This window comes from Corythoichthys intestinalis, chromosome 6 (assembly GCF_030265065.1).
Source record: "Corythoichthys intestinalis isolate RoL2023-P3 chromosome 6, ASM3026506v1, whole genome shotgun sequence".
In the NCBI taxonomy this organism is placed as follows: Eukaryota; Metazoa; Chordata; class Actinopteri; order Syngnathiformes; family Syngnathidae; genus Corythoichthys; species Corythoichthys intestinalis.
Window position 1 is genome coordinate 14,575,290 of NC_080400.1, and position 9,187 is coordinate 14,584,476.

Here is a 9,187-nt window from a genome sequence, read left to right on the forward strand (position 1 = left end):
CACGCACTGCGACATAACACCAATGGCGACCTATCACGTAAAATAATTTTACAAACTTTATTAAACAAAAACATTACGAGGGGTTTTAATATAAAATTATTATAACTCATACTAACATTTATCTTTTAAGAATTACTTGTCTTAAAAATAGAGGATCCCTTTAAGGAATGAAGGAATTTTTATGTTTTCTTCATGCAGACATCTTTGTAAATCTCACTGGAACAGCATCAGACAAAAGGTCCAGCACCATCACTTTGTCAAGAGTCAAGAATCTGCATTGGAATTATGATGCCAATGCCGTAGCGGTTAATTTTTCCCATTGATTTTTTTTTCACAACGTTTCAAAATGCATGCATGGTACGAAAAATATAATAATAACCTTGAATCCTCGAACAAATCACTCCTGAGACAATCCTTCCTGTTTGTATGCGGTACGGCTTTCGTACTTTTTCAACCTAAATCCGGTGTTGCACTGGTTTTAAGAATTACTGCGACCGACTGCAGAGCATTACTTAGCCTTAACTGAAGCTGAGGCCCCCTTACCGTAGGCCAGTGCTTCTCAATTATTTTCTGTCACGCCCCCCCAAGGAAGCCGTAAATGTTTCGCGCCCCCCCCAAACTCTCTGCCGCCACTGTAAATAGTATCATTTGTCTATAAAATTACTATTATAAATACGCATCTGCCTAACATTGTCCTTTTTTTTTCTAATAAAGAAAAAAGTAACTTAGATCAACTTAAAATAAAGTATAACTTTATTAACATTGTTTTGTTTGTAACAGAGAAGACTTGACGTGCATCAATTTGCCTGAATTTTAAAAAAAAGTCACATCCAAACTGTAAAAAATATACTCAAGGTACATTTTTGACCATTTGATACAGAAAAATAAAATGTAATAAAATCAGTAAGCAATAACAAATTAAAACTGATTAGAAACATTCACTCATGAGGACAATATGCCAAAAAAATTGACTGAAAAAACAAAACTGAATAAAAGAAAAAAAAGAGTGTACTTGGACAGGACAGTTTTTATTTTTGCTGCTCACAGTATTTACCTCCTTTGCAATGGTGTGGAGTTATTTTGCAATGAGGATGCTAACAATGCTCACTGGATTACTGATATAACACTGACAAAGCAGGACGATTGTTGGCAATATTCGGCACGTTTTCACTGAAAAACAATCAAGCGGCTTATCAATGAGATTGGGGTCTAATGTCTTTAAGTGGCGTCTTAATTGATTTGGCTTCTGGCTGTCCGCTATAATTATTTTTAGACACAGTAAACAGTGGTCTTTCCTCATCACCCACTAAATTAAAAGTCAAAGCTAAAAGGCAAACAGCACGAAAAAAGCGCATTCTCGGCGGCCGAGGTAGAACCGTAGGTGAGGGCGGTCGTCGTGACGATCCCAAGCCGAAAATGGCACTTCTCGGGCGGCGACGTTAGAACCGGACAAGACAGTGGGTCGCTGCGTGAGTGAGTCCGGTCGGAAAACGGCGGTGGCACACTGCTCTTCATATCCGTTTTCTGTGTGTGCTGAGTGCTCTTCCTTAGTTCAAAAATACTGCGCGCACTCTGAAAATGAGAGCGCCACTGCCACCTACTGAGTGGATGTGCAAGTACACTTTATTCCAGTACGGCAAAAAAACAAAAAAAAAAGCATGTTCCCCGAGGTCACATGCGCCCCCCCTGGCATTGCTCTGTGCCCCCCTAGGGGGGCGCGCCCCACTATTTGAGAAGTACTGCCGTAGGCGGAAGTGTCATGTCAATATATAATGAAGTCTATGTCTTCACTTTGGTTTGAGTTTTTAAAAACCCTCATTTTTAATGACCAAAATGTGTGTCTGCGTGTGGATGATAGGCCTAACCGTAAAAAAAAATTCTTTTTGCGAGATAGGCCATGTCCACATCAGCTGGGTAAGTGAAAAAGTTGTCAGGGGCTCAATTTTTTAAAGGTTTCTCTCTGAAGGATCAATGGAAAATTCAACAACACCTAATACTGAGGACGCGAAACAATTTCAGAAGGCCTTTGAGTGTCATTATGAGTCATTATGAATAAAGCATGGGCCATAATGTGATCGATCACTATACCTCCTGCCTTTGAACAATCTCTGGAGGTATATTAATAATATCCCAGGAGAGTGCAAATCCCCAGGTGGGAAAGCTTTGCCCTAAAAGAAAATCAATCCAACCTATTCCAGGGCCGGTTTACATGGCAACAGCAGTCATTCATCTCTCACATGATTGATTAATCATTTCATTTCTCATAAAAAGAAAAATACTGTAGCTTTTACCTACAGTTGGGAGAACAAGTATTTGATACACTGCCGATTTTGCTGGTTTTCCCACTTGCAAGCCATGTAGAGGTCTGTAATTTGTATCATAAGTTCTCTTCAACTGTGAGGGACGGAATCTAATACAAAAATCCAGAAAATCACATTGCATAATTTTTAAATACCGTAATAAATTTGTATTTAACTGCATGAACTAAGTATTTGATACATTACCAACTAGTAAATATTTCGGCTCTTAGTTCTTTTTTAACAACCCCTCCTGTTTTCCACTCATTATCGGAAGTAATTGCACCTGTTTGAACTTGTTACCTGTAAGACACCTGTTCACATGCTCAAACAAACAAACTCCAACCTCTCCACAATGGCCAAGACCAAAGAGCTGTGTAAGGACATCAGGGATAAAATAATAGACCTGCACAAGGCTGGGATGGGCTACAGGAAAATAAGCAAGCAGCTTGGTGAGAAGGTAACTGTTGGAGCGATTATTAGAAAATGGAAGAAATTCAAGTTGACGGTCAATCTGCCTCGTTCTGGGGCTCCATGCAAGATCTCACCTCGTGGGCCATCACTGATCATGAGGAAGGTGAGGGATTAGCCCAGAACTACACGGCAGGACCTGGTCAATGACCTGAAGAGAGCTGGAACCACAGTCTCGAAGACAACCATCGGAAACACATTACACCGTCATGGATTAAAATCCTACAGTGCACGCAAGGTCCCGCTGCTGAAGCCAGTACATGTCCAGACACGTCTGAAGTTTGCCACTGACCATCTGGATGATCCAGAGGAACAATGGGAGAAGGTCATGAGGTCGGATGAGACCAAAATTGAACTTTTTGGTCTAAACTCGGCTTGTCGTGTTTGGAGGAAAAAGAAGGATAAGTACAACCCCAAGAACACCATCCCAACCGTGAAACATGGAGGAGGAAACATCATTTTTTCAAGTTTGGGGCTTCTTCTCTGCCAAGGGTACAGGACAACTGCACCGTACTGAGGGGAGGATGGATGGGGCTATGTATCGCCAGATCTTGGCTGACAACCTCTTTCCTTCAGTGAGCGCCCTGAAGATGGGTCGTGGCTGGGTCTTCCAGCATGACAACGACTCAAAGCACACAGCCAAGGCAACTAAAGAGTGGCTCCGTAAGAAGCATCTTAAGGTCCTGGAGTGGCCTACCCAGTCACCAGATCTGAACCCGATAGAAAATCTATGGAGGGAGCTGAAAGCCCGTGTTGCCCGGCAGCAGCCCCGAAACCTGAAGGCTCTGGAGAAGATCTGCATGGAGGAGTGGGCCAAAATCCCTGCTGCAGCGTGTGCAAACCTTGTGAAGGACTACAGGAAACGTTTGGTATCTGTAATAGCAAACAAAGGTTTCTGTACCAAATATTAAGTTCGATTTTTGTGATGTATCAAATACTTATTTCATGCAATTAAATGCAAATTGATTATTTAAAAATTATACAATGTGATTTTCTGGATTCCGTCCCTCACAGTTGAAGAGAACTTATGATACAAATTACAGACCTCTACATGCTTTGCAAGTGGGAAAACCAGCAAAATCGGCAGTGTATCAAATACTTGTTCTCCCCACTGTATTTTGCTTTGATTTTTTTTTTTTTTTTTTTTTTGGATTGAAGCAACTTTTTTGATTGAAGTTATGTTGATTTGTGTTTGGGCAACATTTTGGCATGAACGTTTTTGTCTTTATTATTTAATCAAAAAATAAGTTGCTTCAAAAAATATATATTTTCAAATAGAAAATCACTTCAATCAAAAAAGAAAAATTTCAATCACAGAAAATGTTTTTAAATGCGAAAAAATATTTGAGATTGAAAAATTTGCAATTTTAACACTTAATTTTTCATTGAAAAAGTTTTCTTTGATTGAAGCAATCCTTTTTGTGTTTGGGCCATATTATGGGTAGGACATTTGTGTCTAAATCATTCAATCCCAAATAAAGTTGCTACAATCAAAAATATATATATTTTCAATCAGAGAAAAAAATCATTTGAAAAATTAAATTGCCCTCCACCATTTTTTTGGGTGAAAATTATATGCAAAGCAAATGACCGTCTAAGGTGCTAGTCACATGAACTGTTCAAAAATAATTTTGACCCATTATAAGAAAATCTTTTTTTTGTTCACCTCATTCATTTGTGTTGCAGTTTTATTGCTTTACAACTTTTATATATATATATAGGAAAGTCAATTTCATGCAATGCAACTTTTCCGGCAATCAGGAGGGGCCTGGCCCCCCCTTAAAATCCGCTTATGGCGCACTCAATGTTGGCTTTATTGGACAATATCTTGTTCACCTGCCTAATCTTGCTTGTACTCGTGTTGCTGCTTCTAGTGCTCAATTACAGTATACAGTAGTTATGCGGGGCTTATCCATGCACTGGAGGCATGAAAACAAAACTATCAATTCACAATAAGAAAACAAACAAACAAAATTCACCTTTAATGCAGGCGACAATTTAAAAACTACTAGTAGAACTACTTTTGCTTCCGAAGTACTTTTACTTCATTACCTTCCACCACTGGCTTTCAACGTGTTTTGTTTCGATGCATACAGAAATAACCTACTCAAAAAATGCCTTAAGAAAATACTTCAACTTAATAATATCAAATAAGAGTGGTTTAAATACGCTATGCGACAAATGTGGTGAACGGATCGACATTTTGCTTTAAAGCTACCACAAAAAAAAAACAATGCCTAAAAATATGAGAGGGAAACACATGTAAAATGTATTTTGAGGCAATGAGAAGGTAATAAAATACTCATCAAAATTAAAATCAGTACTCGCCACTAGGGTTGTTCCGATCATTTTTTTTTGCTCCCGATCCCATCGTTTTAGTTTGAGTGTCTGCCGATCCCGATATTTCTCGATCCGATTGCTTTTTTTTTTGCTCTCGATTCAATTCTAATCATTCCCGATAATTTTTCCCGATCATATACATTTCGGCAATGCATTAAGAAAAAAATGAATAAAACTCGGACGAATATATATACATTCAACATACAATACATAAGTACTGTATTTGTTTATTTTGACAATAAATCCTCAAGATGGCCTTTACATTATTAACATTCTTTCTGTGAGAGGGATCCACGGATAGAATTGTGACTTCGTATATTGTGACTAAATATTGCCATCTAGTGTATTTGTTGAGCTTTCAGTAAATGATACTGTAGCCATGCCCAAATGAATGATGGGAAGTGGAACCATGACTGTGCGTAGTGCTACCAATTGATATCTCTTCTCTGCGTTGGGAAATACCATAAGGTGTTAAGAAAAAGATCAATTGCTACCTTGCTTCCCCATATTGCTTCCCTTGATATTTCTAATCGTAGGGAGAGGGATTGTAAGGCTTTAGCCAATTAAAAGAAGGCTCCAAAGGCTGCCAAAATTCACTCTACTCATTTTACGCTGCCTTTTATCTCTCTATATAGGTAAAACGGCGCCCTTACAGATTGAGCACGACAATGCGTGAGTGGGTTGTGAAACGCATGCATTAATTGCTTAAATCTTTTAACGTGATACATTTTTTAAAAAATTAATTACCGCCGTTATCGGGATAAATTTGATAACCCTACCTTAAACCTAAAGACTCTGGATGAGTGTAACATGTTATGTCTGTAACCAGGGCCGGAGTGGGACTCATTTTCGGCCCTGGAATTTCATGCCTCAGACCGGCCCACTCATTTAAAATTATGTCATTATGCATACACGTGTTAAATTCAGTGTTCTCTAAAGCCGTGTACTGTAATTCTGTGTATTCCAATTCAGTGCAGGTCATGGTTGTTTAACAAGGTGGCTTTATTTTAACAAGTGCAACACAACATATTTTGAACAAATTTAAAAATGGATTTTAAAAAAAACTATATTAAATGATACATTTGAAAAATAAATTAGGCCTGTCAAATGATTAAAATTTTTGATCGAGTTAATTACAGCTTAAAAATTAATCGTAATTAATCGCAATTCAAACCATCTATAAAATATGCCATATTTTTCTGTAAATTATTGTTGGAATGGAAAGATGAGACACAAGATGGATATATACATTCAACATAAGGTACATAAGGACTGTATTTGTTTGTTATAACAATAAATCAACAAGATGGCATTAACATTATTAACATTCTGTTAAAGCGATCCATGGATAGAAAGACTTGTAGTTCTTAAAAGATAAATGTTAGTACAAGTTATAGAAATTTTATATTAAAACCCCTCTTAATGTTTTCGTTTTAATAAAATTTGTAAAATTTTCAATCAAAAAATAAACTAGTAGCCCGCCATTGTTGATGTCAATAATTACTTACACAATGCTCATGGGTGCTGAAGCCTATAAAATCAGTCGCACCCAAGCGCCAGCGGAGGGCGGCAAAACTCCATAAAGCACAATTAACAAGTGGGCATGTCATTGTACTGTCATTTAAATCTGTCTGAGCAGGGCATGTGCGTTAATTGCGTCAAATGTTTTAACGTGATTCATTAAAAAAAATTAATTACCGCCCGTTAACGCGATAATTTTGGCAGCCCCAAAATAAATGAATAAATAAGACCTTTTCTGCAACATCAAATATTAACAAAATGAGTGCTTACAGATAAAACAAACATAGCAACATAACAATATGAAAAATAAAGAATACGTATTGCACATTGTAACAACTTCTAATGATACTATTATCCATTTTCCATTTCCACTTTAAAAACGCCACGTAATTGATTATATTAATTCTAATGTTCACTCGCTGAACGACATGGCAATCCTACCTTCCAGCTCTGCACCTGTGGTGTGTTCATTATGGCTAATGCTTGCTGCTACATATCCCTTGTGAGGTGCTACAAGAAGCCAAAGTTTCCACAATTATATACTGTCGTATCACACGGTGCAAGTTGCATTTTATTCGCCATGTGGCCTTACCACTTTCGTTGTAATCCTCTGTAGTTTGAGGCAGCAAGGTCGTTGCATGAAAAAAATTAGCTATTTTCGCGCATTTTGCCGATTCTTTCACGAGTGCTTTTCTCTTTTTAATTCTTATTTTTCAGCGCCACCCTTGCTCTTTTTATCCATCCGAGCACCGAGATAGCAGCTACTTTGGCTCAATACAGACTACAATTAGGGGGCGGAGCTGCATGCTGTATTTTTCGTCTGCACACGTGAGGATGAGTCTGGAAAAAAAAATAATACTGTTTTTTTTTTTTTTTAAGACGGCCCACAGGGACAGCGGTAACAGAATGTAAGTTATACTCAGTGACACTGTCATAAATAAATACCAAACAAAAAATGATAAGTGTAATTTTTTTTTTTTTTTTTTTAATAAAACGCGGACCGGCCCATCTGGCCGGCCGGCCCTTCTGGAATCGTCCAGAAGCTCCCGATTAGTCACTCCGGGCCTGTCTGTAACGTTAAATACAATTAGAAAATGATTTAATTAAAAAATATATATATTAAAAAAAGGCATGGCCGATATTTTTTTGCAGATTCCGATACTTTGAAAATTACGTGATCGGACCCGATCGATCGGCATGGGACATCTCTACTTGCCACTTTTAACCTATGTGCGCATGCGTGCGCAAATGCACTGGGCATTGTGTAGGACGTCTCGCCTCCGCTGGTTAAAATGGATTAGACGTCTATCGTCGTCAATGGCACTGTAACATTATTATTCACTCACCAGCCATCGAAGTTCAAATGTATTAGATTTCTATCGCATTCAATGGCAACCAATGAATTAATGCCTCACTTCCCCAAAGTGGTTCAAAAAATGGATGTTATTTTTTGTTATCCTTCCTTTTGTTTGTCCCTGGGTTCCCCAACAATGTAGTTTAAAAATAAAAATGGGTCCAAGATTATCTTAATGTTGTTGTTCTTAACCAAGGAAACACAATTGCGGTATTTTTGTGTACAATATGAGCTCACTTCAAAGAGCACATATTTAATCCATTACTGCCGAGTTGATTGAATTAAATAAAGTGGGAAAATGCGGCGAGAGCGCCATCTGCTGTCATACTTTTTTAGAAAAGACAAATTGTTTTCATTTTGTGTACTATTTTGGGAAACATTTTTAATAGGTATGGCGGAAAACACAGACAAGGCTGAAAAAGCAGTTTCTGCTCTTGCACCCCTTTTTAAAATGAATTTCTGTATTTTAAGCCAAAGGAACTGTTGTGTTTGATGAGAACAATGTGTCTATGCTGCCATAGCAGATTCATGGCGCATTAATTCTCCAAACTATTTTTAATTTGTCTGTTTTACCCTGGAAACCCCCGTTTACAGCCGTCGCACAACCGCTTCTGTTTCAACTTAGCCATAAAAAGAAGGTAAGTAATCGATTTATTATTCGAAATGTCTGTCATTTTTAGTTTAGAATCATTAATTGATGTCTGTTATTTAGTTTAAAAAAAAAAAAAAAAAACTTTAAAAAAATTATTCACTCGCATATTTTAAACTTTTGAACAAATGACATCACAATTATGTCTGTAAAAAAGTCACGGATATCTACCTCATAACTATGGCTTAATTGTATTTTTTTTTTTTTTGTTAGTTTCATTTCCCCCAATTTTTAAATGATGAATAATCAATCCAAACAAAGAAAACAATGGGGGGGGGGGGGGGGGGGGGGGGGGCTTTTAGGAGGGTAAATATATGAAACTGAAAGTCTGGACCACTCCTTGATGTCTGTGATTTCTGCATCGCGACCCTTGTTTTATATTACCATGTTTCACCCACAAAATCCCCACAAAATCCAGCTGTGGCCATTCACCGCTGTGTCTTGACACTCAGTGATACCTGCTACATGGAGTTTTTGGATCAAAAAGAGGTAAGTACGCGATAATATCATATCTTATAAAATCATAGCGTCTTTAATTATGCTCTCGCGTGCTCT